We start from the raw sequence: 16,168 nt of genomic DNA, 5'->3' as shown, positions 1-16,168 counted from the left end.
TTTGTGCAACCTACTTCCCAGGGTCTTTGTGAGCAAAGTATATTGTAAACCTTAAAGTCCTAGATGTATGTGAATTTTACTGTCAAATTAAAGAAGAACTAGTGGGCATTGTCTCTATAGTCATTTTTAATAATAAATACTTCTCTAAATTAAATATCTAACTTGGTGCAATTCAATATCTCAAAAATCTCAATCCATGCATCAATTTTCAGCAAAACCTACCAAAACCTACAAAAGTTATGCCCATTTGAAAAGTCATGATAAAAATATTATTTTGTTTCAAGATGCTGGGCTGAAATGTAAGTCAAATATTAGATGTATCCTGACATCTTTATAAAGACAGCTGAGGGTGGAGCCAAGATGATAGAGTAAGAAGCATAGACCTACTTAAGCTCTTCTAAATCCCCCAAATACCTGTAGTCCCCTTAATCCCCTAAAATACCTGTAAAAAATGACTCTAAACAAATTTTAGAGTAGCATAATCCACAGAATGATAGTGTGAAAAAGATTTCCAGTCCAAGACAACCTGGAAGGCCAAGAGGAAAGGTCTATTTTTCTGGGCTCATAGTGGAGTACAGCCCACCATGGGACACAATTGAATAGACTGGAGCAGACTTGCCAAAAACAACTTCAAAGGTCAGTGAGAAAGTACTTTTCACCTGGGTGAGAAGGGAGTGTGGTCAGGTCCCAGCTCCAAGGTGACTGTGGCCACTGCCACAGCAGCAGTTGCTTCTGGAGCTCTTGGCCTACAGACAGTGGGGGAATAGAGCAGCTGATGTGGGTCCTCAGCCCTGAGTGACGGTCCTGGAGTGAGAAGGAGCGCTGGTGTGGTGGAGTTGGTGGTGGCGGTGGAGAAGGAATCCTACTTGCATTTCCAGGGCAGAAAAGAGTATGGGTGATTGCTCACAAATGAGAGCACAGACCAGGAGAGGAATAAACACCTCTCCCTTGACTATGCCACTTTGGAGGAACTGAGAACTTATAGGTTCCTAGAGATATCTCAGAGAACAGCTGCACAAAACCTTTGAAGCCTGAGGTAGTATACCCTCCACTTGACAAATGGCTTGAAAGTCAAATAATTGCCTGGGGAAATGCCCCAAAAGGGGAAAAAACATAAGACCATAGAAGGTCACTTTCTTGGTGAAAAGGTATTTTTTCCCATCCTTTTGGATGAGGAAGACCAAAGCATACAACCGGTGGAAGACAGCAGCATACAACTGGAGGAAGACAGCACAGTCAAGGCTCCTACAGCCAAAGCCTCCAAAAAAAAAATATGAAATGATCTCAGGCCATGGAAGAGATCAAAAAGGATTTTAAAAATCAAGTAAGAGAGGTGGAGGAAAAGAAAATCATAAAAAACAAGACAACTTCTTGCTAAAGGAGACCCAAAAAAATGCTGTAGAAAATAATACCTTTAAAAATAGACTAACCCAAATGGCAAAAGAGGTTCAAAAAGCCAATGAGGAGAAGAATGCCTTAAAAAGCATAATTGGCCAAATGGAAAAGAAGGTCCGGAAGCTCACTGAAGAAAATAGTTCTTTAAAAATAAGAACGGAGCTGCTCTTGGGAGCAACCTCTCCCTCTCCATGCCCAGCCCTGGCCTGGTAGCTGACATAAAGATGAGTAGCTCAGAGGAAGTATCATGGATCTCATGGTTCTGAGGGCTTTGAGGCAATGAATTCTTCTGTGAGGTGGATGAAAACTATATCCAAGACAAGTTCAGCCTCACAGGGCTCAACAAACAGGTGCCCCAATATAGGCAGGCACTAGACATGTTTCTCAACTAGGAACCTGATGAGGAGTTGGAGGGCAACACCAACCAGAGTGACCTGATCAAGCAGGGAGACGAGTTGCTGTATGGACTGATTCATGCCTGCTTCATCCTCAACAAACCATGGCATCATCCAGACGTTGGAAAAATACCAGCAGGGAGACTTCGGCTATTGTCTGCATATATATTGTGAAAACCAGCCCATGTTGCCCATTGGACTGTCAGATATACCAGGTGAGGCCATGGTGAAGTTGTACTGCCCCAAGTGCATGGATGTTTACTTGTCCAGATATCACCACAGAGTTGGTGCTTACTTTGGCACTGGCTTTCTCCACATGCTCTTCATTGTGCATCCTGAGTACAGGCCCAAATGGCCTGCCAAACAATTTGTGCCCAGGCCAGATGGTTTCAAGATCCACCCTATGGCCTATCAACTGCAGCTTAAGGGAGCCAGCAAATTCAAGAGCCCTGTCAAGACCATCCACTGACTTGTCTCCTCCCCCCCCAACACCTCAGGTTGTGACACTGTTCCCCCTCCTTCCAGTAGATACACACCTTTCTAGAACCCCTAGTAGTTTTAAATTTTTAAATTAAGAAGTTATTATTGTGGTGGTGTGGTGGGAGTATGAAATAAAGTGGAGGAAAAGGTAAAAAAAATTAGAATGGAGCAGATGGAAGCTTATGACTTTATGAGAAATCAAGAAATTATAAAACAAAACCAAAAGAATGAAAAAAATAGAAGACAATGTGAAATATCCCATTGGAAAAACAAGTGACCTGGAAAATAGATCCAGGAGAGATAATTTAAAAATTATTTGTCTACCTGAAAACCATGATCAAAAAAAGAGCCTAGAAATCATCTTCCAAGAAATTATCAAAGAAAACTGCCCTGTTATTCCAGAGCCAGAGAGTAAAATAGAAATGGAAAGAATTCCCCAATCTCCTCCTAAAAGAGATCCCAAAAGGAAAATCCCTAGAAATGTTCTAGTTAACTTCCAGAGTTGCCAGGTCAAAGAGAAAATATTACAAGCATCCAGAAAGAAACAATTCAAGTATTGTGGAAATACAATCAGGATAATACAGGATTTAGCAGCTTCTACATTAAGGGGTCAAAGGGCTTGGAATATGATATACCCGGGGTCTAAGGAGGGAGGATTAAAATCAAGAATCACCCAGCAAAACTGAATGTAATACTTCAAGGGGAAAAAGTAGAATTTCAGTGAAATAGAAGACTTCAAAGAATTCATGTTGAAAAGACTAGAGCTGAATAGAAAATTTGACTTTTAAATATAAGCTTCAAGAGAAACATGAAAAGATAAACAGGAAAGACAAGCCACAAGGAACTCATTAAAACTGAACTGTTTACATTCCTACATGGGAAGATGATATTTGTAACTCATGAGACTTTTTTCAGTATTAGAATAGTTAAAGGGAATATATACATATGCATATATATATATATGTAGGTGTGTATGGGTATGTATGTATGTATATGTATTATATGTGTAGGCATGTATATGTAAATGGGTATGTATACTACATATATACATACATACATAGACTGAGGGCATAGAATGAGCTGAATATGAAGCGGGAATACTTAAAAAATAAAATTTAGTGTTGAGCGGAATGTACTAGGAATAAGACAAAGGGAAAGGTAGAATGTAGCAAATCATCTCACGTAAAAAGAGGCAAGAAAGAGCTTTTGCAATGGAGGGGAAGAGGGGAGAGATGAAAGGGAATAAGGGAGCCTTATTCTCATAGGATTTGGTAAGGAGGGAATAACACATACTCATTTGGGTATGGAAATCTATTTTACCCTGAAGGAAGGCAGGGCAGAAGGGGATAGGAGAAGGAAGGTAATAGAAGGGACAGCAAATTGGGGAAAGGGATAATCAGAAGCAAACACTGTTGTTGGGGGACAAGTCAAGGAAGAAAATGGAATAAATGGAGGGCAGGACAGGACAGAGGGAAATGTGGTTAGTCTTTCGAAACATAACTGCTATGGAAGTGTTTTGCATGACTTCATATGCATGACCTATATTGAATTGCTTGCTTTCTCAATGAGGGTGGATGAGGAGGGAGAAAGGGAGAGAATATGGAATTCAAAGCTTTAACGATTAATGTTAAAAATTGTTTTTGTATGCAACTGGGAAATAAGATATGCAGGCAATGGGGTATAGAAATCTATTGTGCCCTAAAGGAAAAGAGAGGGGAGGAGGATGGAAGAAAAGGGGTGATAGAAGGGAGGACAGACTGGAGGAAGGGATGGATGGGGTGCATGCTCTTCTGGGGTGGAGAGTGTGGAGAGATGGGAAGAAAATTTGGAATTCAGATTCTTGGGGAAGTGAATGTTGAAAACTGAAAAATAAATAAAGATAATCAACTTTGTCAAAATTTGTGATATGTCTTTGAAAAGCTATAAAGGGATAAGTCAGATAAATATGAAATGCTAATTGTATCAGAAGATTCATTAAGTTTGAATAAAAAAGGTGGGGATTGGGGCCTTTAATTAAATTTGAATTAGTCTTTCTTTCCTTGACCTAGTCTTCGAGCAGCTAAGTGGCACAGCGCATAGAGTGCTGGGCCTGGAGTCAGGAAGATCTGAGTTCAAATTTGACCTCAACACTTATTAGCTGTATGACCCTGGGCAGGTCACTTAACCTTATTTGCCTCAGTTTCTTCATCTGTAAAGTGAGCTGAAGAAGGAAATGGCAAACTACTCTAGTATCTTTGCAAAGAAAACCCAGAGTCATGAAGAGTCAGACACCACTGAACAACAAAATAATTTCTACCCATTCAGGTAACTATTTTTGCATTCTGGAAAGCTGAAAGAGAGGGGAGACTAAATAGAGAAGCATTTGGGTAGTGCATAGCTGGTGTCCATTGCTCATCTTGCTGCTACTCTTGTGGCGTATGTGACAAACTCTACTATAACTGGGACCAGTTGAAACTGAGGTCTGGGACTTGACTGGGAGAGGCAAAGGGATGGTAAAGAGTTACAGGAACTCCGACTTTGGACACTTGACACTTACTAGCTATCTGACCTTGGGTAAGTCACTTAACTCCAATTGCCTTGCCTTTTCCCTTCCAAAAAAACAAAAACAAAAAAGAGCTGCAGGGAACAGTGCTCTGTGGGTGAGTTCTTGAGCGCCTCAGGGGCTAGCTGTGTGGTACCACAGAAACAGGGAGGAACAGGGGTAAGGAGATGGACCTTTGTCCCCTGCCCCACCCTTGGCTTTAGATAGCAACTCTTAGTTCCTAGACATATATTCTTTGACTTTCTAGTTAGTCAGTCAATAAGTATTTATTACCAACTGTGGCAGACATTGTGCTAAGTACTAGAGATGTGAAGAAAGGAAAACACATGGTCCCTGCCCTCAAGAAGCTACACATTCTAATGGAAGACAAAACATGCAAACATATATGTATACATGTACGTATATGTATTTGTGTATATATGCATATATGTGTGTACATATTTGTGTGTACATATATTTATGCGTATGTTTTGTATATGTGTGCACACCTGCATACACATATTTAGGTTGTGTTATGTATGCTATGTTATATATTATGCTACATTTTTACATTATCTATTATACTGAGCATTTTATTAAGTGCTTACTATATGCTAGCACTATTCTGAGCTCTAGGTATGCAAGGAAAGGTATAACCAGTCCCTGTCCCACAGAGCTTAATTCTAACGGGGGAGATAACATGTCATAACCAGGCATATATAAGATATAAGATAATATGAGGAGGAGAGGCACTAGCAGCTTGGGAGAGCATGAAAGGTCTCCTAGAGACGGGAAGTCTTGAAGGAAGCCAGAGAAACTAACAGACAGGGGCAAGGGGGACAGAACGTTCCTTGAATGGGAGACAGTCAGTAAAAAGATAAGGAGTTAAGAGATGGAGTGTTATGCTCAGGGAACAGCACATGGGTTGGTCAGCATAGCTGACTTGTCGAATGTGCAAAGGGAAATAAAGTGTGAGGCAAGTAGGTGGCACAGTAGACACAGTACATAGCCTAAAGTCAGGAAGACCTGAATTCCAGTCCAGCTTCAGGCATTTGCTAGCTGTGTGACCCTGGGCAAGTCATTTCACCTTTGTTTATCACCTACCTCGCAAGGCTGTTATGAAGATCAAATAAGATAATAATTGTTAAGCACTTATCACAGTGCCTGGCAGATGGTAAGCACTATGTTAATATTAGTTAGTATATTATTATTAAGTATGAGAAGAATGGAAAGATAAGAAGGGTCCAATTTATGAAGAGTTATAAATTCCAAAGAGATAACTTTGTATTTGATCTTGGACTTAATAAGGAGTCACTAAAACTCATTGGGGGAAGGTAGAGATTGTGACATGGCCAGGTGTACCCTTTAGAAAAACAACCTTGGCAAGTAGGGAGTGATTGGAAAGGAGAAAGATGAGAGATTAACTGGAAGGTTTTGGCAATGGACCGGGTGACACATGATGAGGACCTGAAATAAGTAGTAGATGCATGAGTGAAGAGAATGGAGCATACTTAAGAGATGTTGTAAATGTAGAAACAAGATTTGGCAAATGATTTGTTAAGTGGGATGAATGAAAGTGAGTTGAGTATGACACAAAGTCTGCAGGCCTGACTTACCAATAGAATGATGGTACCCTCAATACTAACTGAGAAATTTCAAAGAAAGAAGGGTTTGAGGAAAAGATGATCAATTCAGCTTTGGACACATTGAGTTTAAGATGTCTATAGGACATCCAGTTGGAGAAATCCAAATGGAGATTGGTGATGTGGGACTGGCACTTAAGAGAGACTATGGTTAGATACCTAGATCTAAGAAATATCTGCAAAAAGAACATCCCTGAATCTATGTGAGCTCAACAAGTGAGATATTATAGAAAGAAAAGAGAAGGGCCAGGAAAGAACCTTGGGGATTGCCCACTGGTTAGTAAGTGTTACCTAGATGATGACTGAAAAGCAGTCAGACAGGTAGGAGTAGTCCCAAGAAAGAATACATCATATAAACCTAGAAAGCAGATAGGATCCAAGAGAAAGAGATGGTCAACAGTGTCAAAGACTACAGAGCAGTCAAGGACAATGAATATTGAAAAAACACAATTAGATTTGGTAAGGAATAGATAATTGGTAACTTTGGAGAGGGCAATTGCAGTTGAATCATGAGTATGGAAGCTGGATTGCAGATGGTTTAGAAGGAAAAGAGAAAAAGAAGTGAATGCATAAATTGCCCTGAGCTTTCTCAAGGAATTTAGCCAAAAAAAGAGATGAGAGATGTAGGATAATACCTTGCAAGAATATTATGATCTAATGAGGTTTTTTGTTTATTTGTTTAAGGGTAGGAGACACCTGTCTGTAGGCATCAGGTAAGGATCCAATAGGTAGAGGGGAAAGGGAAATAAGCATTTACTAAGCACCTACTATGTACGCAGTCACTCTGTTAAGTGCTTTACAAATATTAGCTCATTTGATCCTCACAATAAACCTGTGAGGTAGGTGCTATTATGATCCCCATTTTACAGCTGAGGAAACTGAGGCAGATAGAGATTAAATAACTTGCCTAGGGTCACGCAATAAGTGTCTGAGACTGGTTTTGAACTCAGATCTTTCTGATTTGGGGACTCCAGAAACAGCACTCTATCCCTTTTGCACTACCTAGGGAAGGATCCAAGATGAGAAAAAAAGTGGGAATGATAGTGGATTATGGAAAAAGTAGCAATGATAGCTGAAGACAGGAAAAGATGAAATCAAAAATGTATGCAGAGGGGTAGATCTTCCTAATAAGCAACACTCAATATTCCTGTGTTTAACTTTTGAGACTTCAAGCATTCCCATGACTTCATGAGTAACCTCATTTTTGCTTTTTGTATTGGAACCCAGAACATTTGGGGCTATGCACAGTAGAGGAAAAAGTGGTGCAAATCTGTGGGGCATCTAACAAATGACTAGTTAAATGACATGGCTCAGGAAGGTCTTCAGGACAACAAAGGTGATGACGACAAATAAACTTCCCAAACTGTGCCACTCATACTTTCCAAGTTTGAAGGATGACTTGGAATAATCAATCAACTGACTAGAGACATCAAGGCTGCCGATCCCCTCATCAGTGGTAGTCTAAAGGTCAAATATCTTCTATGCTTTCATACTCCAAGACCCCCAAGGATCTCAGATAGTGCATAAAGTAGCCATTGCTCATGGATCATTTCAACCTGGTGCTTCCTTCATGATCTACAATGCCATTCACCATCTGTGAAGGACAGGGATGATGTCGAGGCCTTGCCATTCTCAGACTTGGCTTACAGCAGCAGCTTAAGTCCCAGTAGCCTCTCCCTTGATTTTCAGAAGCCACAGTAGAGAGTTTTACAGCAGTATAGCATACAATACAGCAGCCTCGTGCCATCATCTGACACAGTAGAAGGTAAGATCCAGGTTAAAAAATGTTTTCGTTGTAAGAATTGTATTTGTGGTACTTTGTTAATTTAATATATCATGAAGAATGAATATAGAAAGTTTTTTTTTAAAAAGAAGGTTTGTTAGGAGGAAAGGGTTTTTATAATTTTTTATGCCATATATTTATACATATTAGGAGCTCATAAGTTGTTTAACAGATAAAGTACTTGACAGCATCAGGAAGATCTGAGTGCAATTCTGTCTCCAACCCTCCTTAGTTGTATGACTTGGGTAAGTCAATTAAAACTTCGATCTCAATTTCTTCATTTCTAAAAAGAAAATAATAAAAGTACTTGTTAGAGTTGTTGTAAGGAGTAAATGAAAAAAATAATAAATGTAAAGTGCTTTGCAAATATCAAAGTGCTATAAAATCAAAAAAGTGAATATAGGCATAAATCAATGTGGTCTTTTAAACTGAGGTGTTAGCACAAAAGATTACAGAATTCTAGGGAATTACTAGTGAGAGAAAATGTTCTGTTTGTTACCAATTTTATTTTTTGTACTGCATTTTTTGGGTTATTTCATGGTAACTGAATTAGGGAAAGTGCACATTATTAGAATGAATGTTTTGTTATAAAGAATTGTATGCAGAAACGTATATTTTTAGTGCCTGTGGGGAAAGATTACAGTTTTTGGTGGTGACAGGAACCTAACTCCCTATTTCCCATAGGTTCAATGTATTAACTTTTGGTTTTTTTATTTTTGCAGTTTCTTGGGAATGTAACTCCCACAAGAGTAGAAAACTGATGATATTTACAAAGCATTTTAAGATTTGCAAATACTTTACAAATATTTTCTCATTTGATCTCACAACAGCCCTGGGAGGTAGGTACTATTATTATCTCCCATTTACAGATGAGGGAATTGGAATAGACAGAGGTTAAGTGACTTGCATAGTAACTGCTATTAAATTTTTATTCTGATTTGAACTCAGTTCTTATCCAATACTCAACATTGTGAAATATGGGCATGGAATATTTCCCTCAAGATACAAGCAAATAAATTAAAGCTGTCAACAGGAAAAAAACAATAACTTGTAGAACTGAAAAGAAAAATTTCTTTGGAATTTTTCAGTCCTACCCTGATTCCTCAGCATGACCTAGAAGTGGCCTGAAGTTCGTATCTATTGGATGACAAATTTAGGAAGGTTTTCTCCCCCTTCTCTTACCCTTCTTCCTTTTTTTTTCATCTTTTTTAGTTGTCTTTCTTGTTCTGTTTACTTCACTTGGCCTTGGTTCACCTTGGTTCCTAAGCTTCTCTTCTATTCATCATATCCATTGTTTCTTAGAATGTAGTAGTATTCCAATACATTCGCATACCACAACTTGTTTAGCCATCCCCTAATTGATGGCCTCCTCTTCATTTCCAGTGCTTTGCCATTATGAAAACTACAGCTATGTGTTTTGGTGCATATAAGGAGGATATTATTGGGTTATGTCCCTAGTGTAGGAATCTCCAGATCAAAGGACATGGATATATTTATTAAGCATCTTCTCTGCCTAATTCCAAATTGCTTTCCAGGATGGTTGGACTAGCTCACATGTATACCCAGAGAATTAGAGAGGCTTCTGTACGTAATCTATATCATGGAAGCATGGCTCTAGAACTGGAAGGAACTTCAGCAACTATCTAGTCTAATCCTCTTCATTTTACAGACAAAGAAACCGAGGCCCTGGGAAGTTAAGTGACTTGCCCAAGGTGAACCAGGTAGTGAGAGTAGATTGAAAACAAATTTGTCTTAGTTTGCAGAGGTTCATCATCACAACTTGTTCTAACTCACAAAGACTACTTACTAATGTATGGAGGAACCTCTCCTCCTGTAAGAAGAGGGTATACCCATGCAGAGGTGATGGCCAAGCTTTGAAGGAGTTAGTAAAAGAAGCCTGAGGACAAGGTGCCTCTTTAATTCTCTTCCATCCCACAAGAATTCTACCACGAGGTGGCGCATGCTTTTTATGAACCGAAACGCCCCGATGGAGTCCTTAGGGTTTTCCCTGGAATCTGGTCATGAGACAATTAATAGCAATTTGTCAGACTGAGCTGGTGCATAGATTACATTTCAGCTAGCCCTTCTAAACATAGTTTTTAGCCATGGGACAAATATAAATAATAAAACCTGCTACTTGCCATAAAAATGATAAAGCAATTTTAATTTTAGCTGCTTCTAAAGGCATTCATTTGTAGTGGTGGGGGGGGTGGGGGGGGGAAGAATGGCATTTACTTGCCTAGTTATGGAATCATTGGGATCCCTAAAAAATAAAGTATCACAAGAGTTTATTAATATATAATAGGCCACGAGGGACTCCAAACGAATGGCTCTTGTTTTAAGATGTCTTCTGGTTAAGGCACTGGTGTGCATGTGAGAAATTCGCTTCACTGCAGTCCTATTATTTGGACATAAATGTAAAATATGTTTTGCATTAACTTCTCTCATAAATGTTGCATGGCTTTGCTTCGGTTTCGTCAGGGGATTGGGTTTCTTAGTCACCTTGGGCTACGGTGGCCCTGGGGCAGCCTGAAGTCTGATTGGAGGTTTTCAGCCACCATCTAGTGGCCAGCTCTGTTATGGTCTCGGTCGCCTGAAAATGGGGTGTAAAGGAATGTTAAATGGTTCAGTGATGAAGTTGAGACCATAAGAGCAGAGATTTCTAATTGGATGGGACCTTAGGCAACATTTAATTCCACTCCCTCATTTTATAAATGAAGAAACTGGTGTGATGGAAGGAGGGCTTGTTCTAGAGACCAGGGATAGGAGTTCAAATCCCACATCAGATGAGTGCTGTGTGTGTGACCTTGGGCAGGTCGCTTAGCCTCCCTGATACACAGTTTCCTCATCCATAAAATGAAGGTCTTGCAATCAATCTAGCTCTTTACCATTTTTATGACACGGATCTTTTTGGCAGTCAGCTGAAGCCCATGACCTCCTTCCCAGAATAATGTTTTCAAATGAATAAAGTTAAAATACATAGGATTATGAAGGAAACCAATTTTATTGAAATGAGTTATCAACATGTTAAAAAAAAAAAAGTTCATAGACCCCTGGTTAGAATTCTTAGACCAGATGGGCTCTGAGGTCTCTTCTCATTCTAAAACCATGATCCTGTGAGATCTAACAGCACCTACCTCCCAGGGTTTGTTATGAGGATTAAGTGACATATAACATATACAACATATTTAAAGTGCTTCACAGACCCTAAGAAGCTATATCAATGCTCACTCTTTTTGTTCTTGTTTATTCTTTCATGCATTTCAGTCATATCCAACCCTTCATGACCCCATTAGGGGTTTTCTTAGCAAAGATACTGGAGTGGTTTGCCATTTCCTTCTCCAGCTTATTTTACAGAGGGGGAAACAGAGGCAAACAGAGTTAAGGGACTTGCCCAGGGTCACACAGCTAGTAAATGTCTGAAGCAAGATTTGAATTCAGGAAAGTGAGTCTTCCTTACTCTAGGCCCAGAACTTTCCCCTGGAGGAAAGACTGAAGAGGCAGTGGGACAGGGGAAGAGAAGTTCATCTAGCAACCATTATCTTGAGTTCTTTCCGTAGCCTCTTCTCCCTCCTCTCATCCTCCCCAACCCAGATCAGTGACAGCTGGTTAAGGTCAATATTGTGCTGGAATGACACAGGAAATCAAGCAGATCTCAGTGGGTCAAACACCTGTGTTGGGTAACAAATACTACACTTGGCATTTCTGTTTATATTTTTGTAATAGCCAATTATTTTAGTACTAACCGGTAATAGCTGGGTGGCCCGAAAATAGAGGGTGTGCTTTTGCCCCGTGTCAGCTTTCCTGGAAATTAGGCTTGCTATCCTATGTCCCTGCATGACCCCGATAGGATGCTGCTTACCATACTGCCTAGCCCATGGTGGAAAGGGATCACGAGGAATTTTGAACTTGGGACTCTTGTGAGCACATGGGAAGCCAGGGAGGCATTGGGTGTTAGTACTGTCCTTTAGGTTTCCAATACTCTGAGGTTGTCAAGCAATAAATAGCTTTTTGCTTTCATAAAGGAGAAACTGAAATAGAAAAAGACTTCAGGAAAAGTCAGGCTAATAGTTCAAGGGCTGATAGACTACAGTAATGCTGTAGACAAAGTCCTGAACATGATCAGTCAGGAAACCCTGGGTTTGAATCCTTCCTCCAACACTTAGAAGGTGTTTGACCCTGGGGAAGTCATTTAGTAAGTCAGAGCTAGCCATGTAGGCATTTGGTAGAGTACAAAATCTCAATTCAGATTAACACCTATATCAGACATTTATTAACTGCAGGACCCTGAGCAAGTGACTTAACCTCTCTCTGCCTCAGTTTCCTTAACTGTAAAATGCAGACAATAATATCACCTACTTCTCAGCAGTGTTGTGAAGGCCCAAAAGGTTAGGATCTATAAAGTGCTTTGTACACTTTAAAGTGCTACATGAATGCTAGATAATAATAATTTTAATCTCTCTGAACCCCAGTTTCCTTATTTGTAAAATAATGACAGAGTTGTTGTAAGGCTCAAATATGATTTTACATATTTGTGGCACTCTGTAAATCTCAAAACTATTGCTGTTTCTTTTTATCTATGTGTTTAAGGATAGCTAGGACCCAAAGCTTTTGAACGGTGCTGGTGATAGTGGTGGAGGACTATAAGAAAACCCCCAAGAAAGGTTGTCCAGAAAGGTTAATTAACAGACAGTTCTTAGCTTTCACAAAGGAGAAAGCTGAAATACAAAAAAGCTGAATGACTTCTGGACAGGTCAGCTTCCAGCTTTTGAGGTCTCTTGCCAACATTATCAGATCAGTGCTACCCCTGCTACTGGAAAGGGCATGACCATCAGCTTCTCTGTGGTTCCATTCACAGTCCCTGACTTCTCATACCAAAACTCCCTTTCCTAGCTCCCACTTCCCTACGTGCATTATTATCCCCCATTAGAAAGTAAGATCCCTGAAAGAAAGGACAGACTAGGAGTCTCATTTTAGTATTTATATCCCTAGTACTTTTATCCACCCTAAAGCCTGGCAGGTAGGCACTTAAATAACGACTTTTCATTCATTCATTCATTGTTTCTTCATTGTCATCAAATATAGAGTTTTAGGCAAACATTAAAGGAGGAAGAAAAGAGGAAACTGATTGGAAAAACAATATCGATTTCAGGGTAAGACACATGATGAAAACAAGGATATAGAACTGAAGAGGTCTATAGAGAAGAGTGGTACAGTGCCACAAGTATAGGGACAGAAAAGTTCACATCTAGAATGAACTCACAGACAGTTCAATGGGAAACAAAAAGCCTTTTCGAAATGCCATTGAAATAGCAACAAAATTAGTTCTAGCAATAACAATTGAAAGAGGGTGTATTTGGATGCTTTTTAAGGGAAAGAATCTTGTTTCAAAATAAAACATATCAATAACTTTAAAAAATTGGAGTAGTGTGATGGAGTGGATTATGTGTTCATCCTTCGTTGCCGAAGAAGACCATGCCATCAGAGAAGTAATAACATGACTTGCACTTGACTTTGTTTTGAGTGAGGGAGGGCTGTGCAGGTCACCAGCCTCACTTCTCCTCTAGAGCCATCTGAATCCAATGACCAGATATGCATCAGGATGACTGGAGATGACCCAGGATGAGGCAATTGGGATTAAGTGACTTGCCCAAGGTCACACAGCTAGTGAGTGTCAAGTGTCTGAGGTGAGATTTGAACTCATGTCCTTCTGACTCCTGCATTGATGCTCTATCCACTACACCACCTAGTTGCCCTTGGAGTGGATTAAGAACTAGCTTAGAAGCCAGAAAGACCTCTGACTCATATGGTCTGTGTGACCCTGGACAAACTACCTAAACACTCAGTCCTCTAAGAAACTCTTGAAGACTCTCTGTTATACAGAGATGCTGACCTGAATAGGTTCCCTACACTGGTGACATAACAGGCACAGCCCCTATACTGGATTCAAGGGAAAAATTAAAGAAGGGATAGGACTCTTCCAGGTAGATGGAATGGTGATCATCATTGACAGAAAGAAGACAGAACTAGTCAACTTCTAATTTAGTTCTGTTTCTCTACCAAAGACACTCTCACTGGGGAGTAAAAAACAAAATTTGTTAATGGAGAAATTGTAAAAAAAAAAATTAGTTACTTGGATGAAGACATAGATAGCATGCTTTGCAAATTTGCAGTTGATATGAAGCTTATAGAGTATCTAACACATTGGATGACAGAATCAGAATCCCCAAAGATCTTGATAAATTTGATAGAATAGGGTTTCTCTTTGAATGAGATTTGTGATTCCTTTTCTCTTGCTCCCAATAGGAGAACAAATTCACTCTGCATGTTGTCCAGCATATTCTCATTTGTTTACCTTCTCTGGTTTCTGTTTGCTGTCACTTCAGCAGGAAGAGAATCTTATCTTTGAGTCTGGGGATTATATTCTAACCTGGGGTTCAGGTATTCTGCAAGGTTAACATGAATCAGCTGTATGAGATAGCCACCAAAATAGGTAATGCTATCCCGAGCTCTATTAAGAAAGCTGGAGTGTATAGTATAAGGCAGGGCCTGTCTGGTCAACCCCTAGTATATAAAGGATCAGTATCACTATACTCTATCCTACTCAATTCTAGAAATCCCATTTTGGAGAAGACATAGACAAAGTGGAGCACAGCCAGAAGAAGACCTAGGTGGTGAGAAGACTAGAGGATATACTGCATGAAGATCACATGAAGGAGCTGGGGAGCCAGAACCAGGAGCAGAAAGTTTCAGAGAGACATGATCGGTATCTTCAAGTTCTAGGATATCTGTCATATGGAACAGGGTTTACATTTGTTCCGTGTGGCCCAAGAAGGCAGAACCTGGAACAATAAGTGGAAGTCACAAAGTAGCAGATTTAAGCTTAATGTATAGAAAAACACTCCTAATTAGATAGAACTGTCCAAAAGCAGAATGACTTGCCCCAGAAAGTATTACAATTCTCCAACTGTATATAATAAGAATTATCCAGTGTATTTTCTGTGACTCTATTACTTGTTTAGTCATGACATCTTCCTCTTTCCACAGATTTGAAAGGTAATTTCTTCTTTGCACCTCTATGACATCATCTTTTATCTTTAACTCATTTGGAGTTTATCTTAGTATATGGTGTGAGATGACAGTCTATGCTAAATTTCTGCTGAATTACTTTCCAGTTTCCCAGTTAGTGAGTTTTTGTGAAATGGTGAATCCTTATTCAAGTAACTGAGGTCTTTAGGTTTATCAAGTGTTGTGCTATTATGGTGTTTGCTTACTTCACTATGGTGTGTACCCAATTTGTTTCACTAATTAGATTCTACCTTTTTGTTTTAACCAGCCTTTCCCTTCCCTCCCCTCCTCTGCCCTCCCCTCCCTTCCCTTTCCTTCCCTTCCTTTCTCCAGTCCTGTCCTCTCCCAAAACTTTAAACCTACTGCTCTGTGAAACTCACTCGGACACCAAAGGGTCCCTGCCTGAAGACTCTTCTGGACTCTCCTAGCTTCAGAGTGATTATCAGTAGTAACTGTGGCTGTTTCCCTCCCAGGCTGATGTCTTTCTTTTTCTTGGCCTCATTAAAGGGGCCCTGCCCTGGTTACTTCTTAAACAGGCCTATTCAATGCAAAGACCTTGGCCTAAAACGCCCAAGGTCTCCCAGTGCATCCTGGGTCATCTCCAGTCACCCTGATGAATATCTAGGAATCACTGAATTCAGATGACTCTGAAGGAGAAGTGAGGCTGGTGACCTGCACAGCCCTCCCTCACTCAAAACAAAGTCAAGTGCAGGTCATGTCATCATTTCTTTGATGGCATGGTCTTCTTTGGCAATGAAGGATGAACACAATTGTTATACAGTCACTTCAGTCATGTCCAGCTCTTCATGGCCCCATTTGGGGTTTTCTTAGCCAAGATATTGGAGTGATTTGCCATGTCCTTCTCTAGCTTATTTTACAGATG

The 16,168-nt window shown here is 39.9% G+C and overlaps 1 pseudogene; it reads left to right on the top strand.

The window, feature by feature from the left end:
* The first annotated feature begins 1,564 nt into the window (after positions 1 to 1,564).
* On the top strand, positions 1,565 to 2,259 carry LOC140502357 (casein kinase II subunit beta pseudogene; annotated as a pseudogene).
* Positions 2,260 to 16,168: the final 13,909 nt, after the last annotated feature.

This window comes from Notamacropus eugenii, chromosome 4 (assembly GCF_028372415.1).
Source record: "Notamacropus eugenii isolate mMacEug1 chromosome 4, mMacEug1.pri_v2, whole genome shotgun sequence".
In the NCBI taxonomy this organism is placed as follows: domain Eukaryota; kingdom Metazoa; phylum Chordata; class Mammalia; order Diprotodontia; family Macropodidae; genus Notamacropus; species Notamacropus eugenii.
Note: the sequence above shows the minus strand (reverse complement) of the source record. Positions and strands in the feature narration are given on the sequence as shown.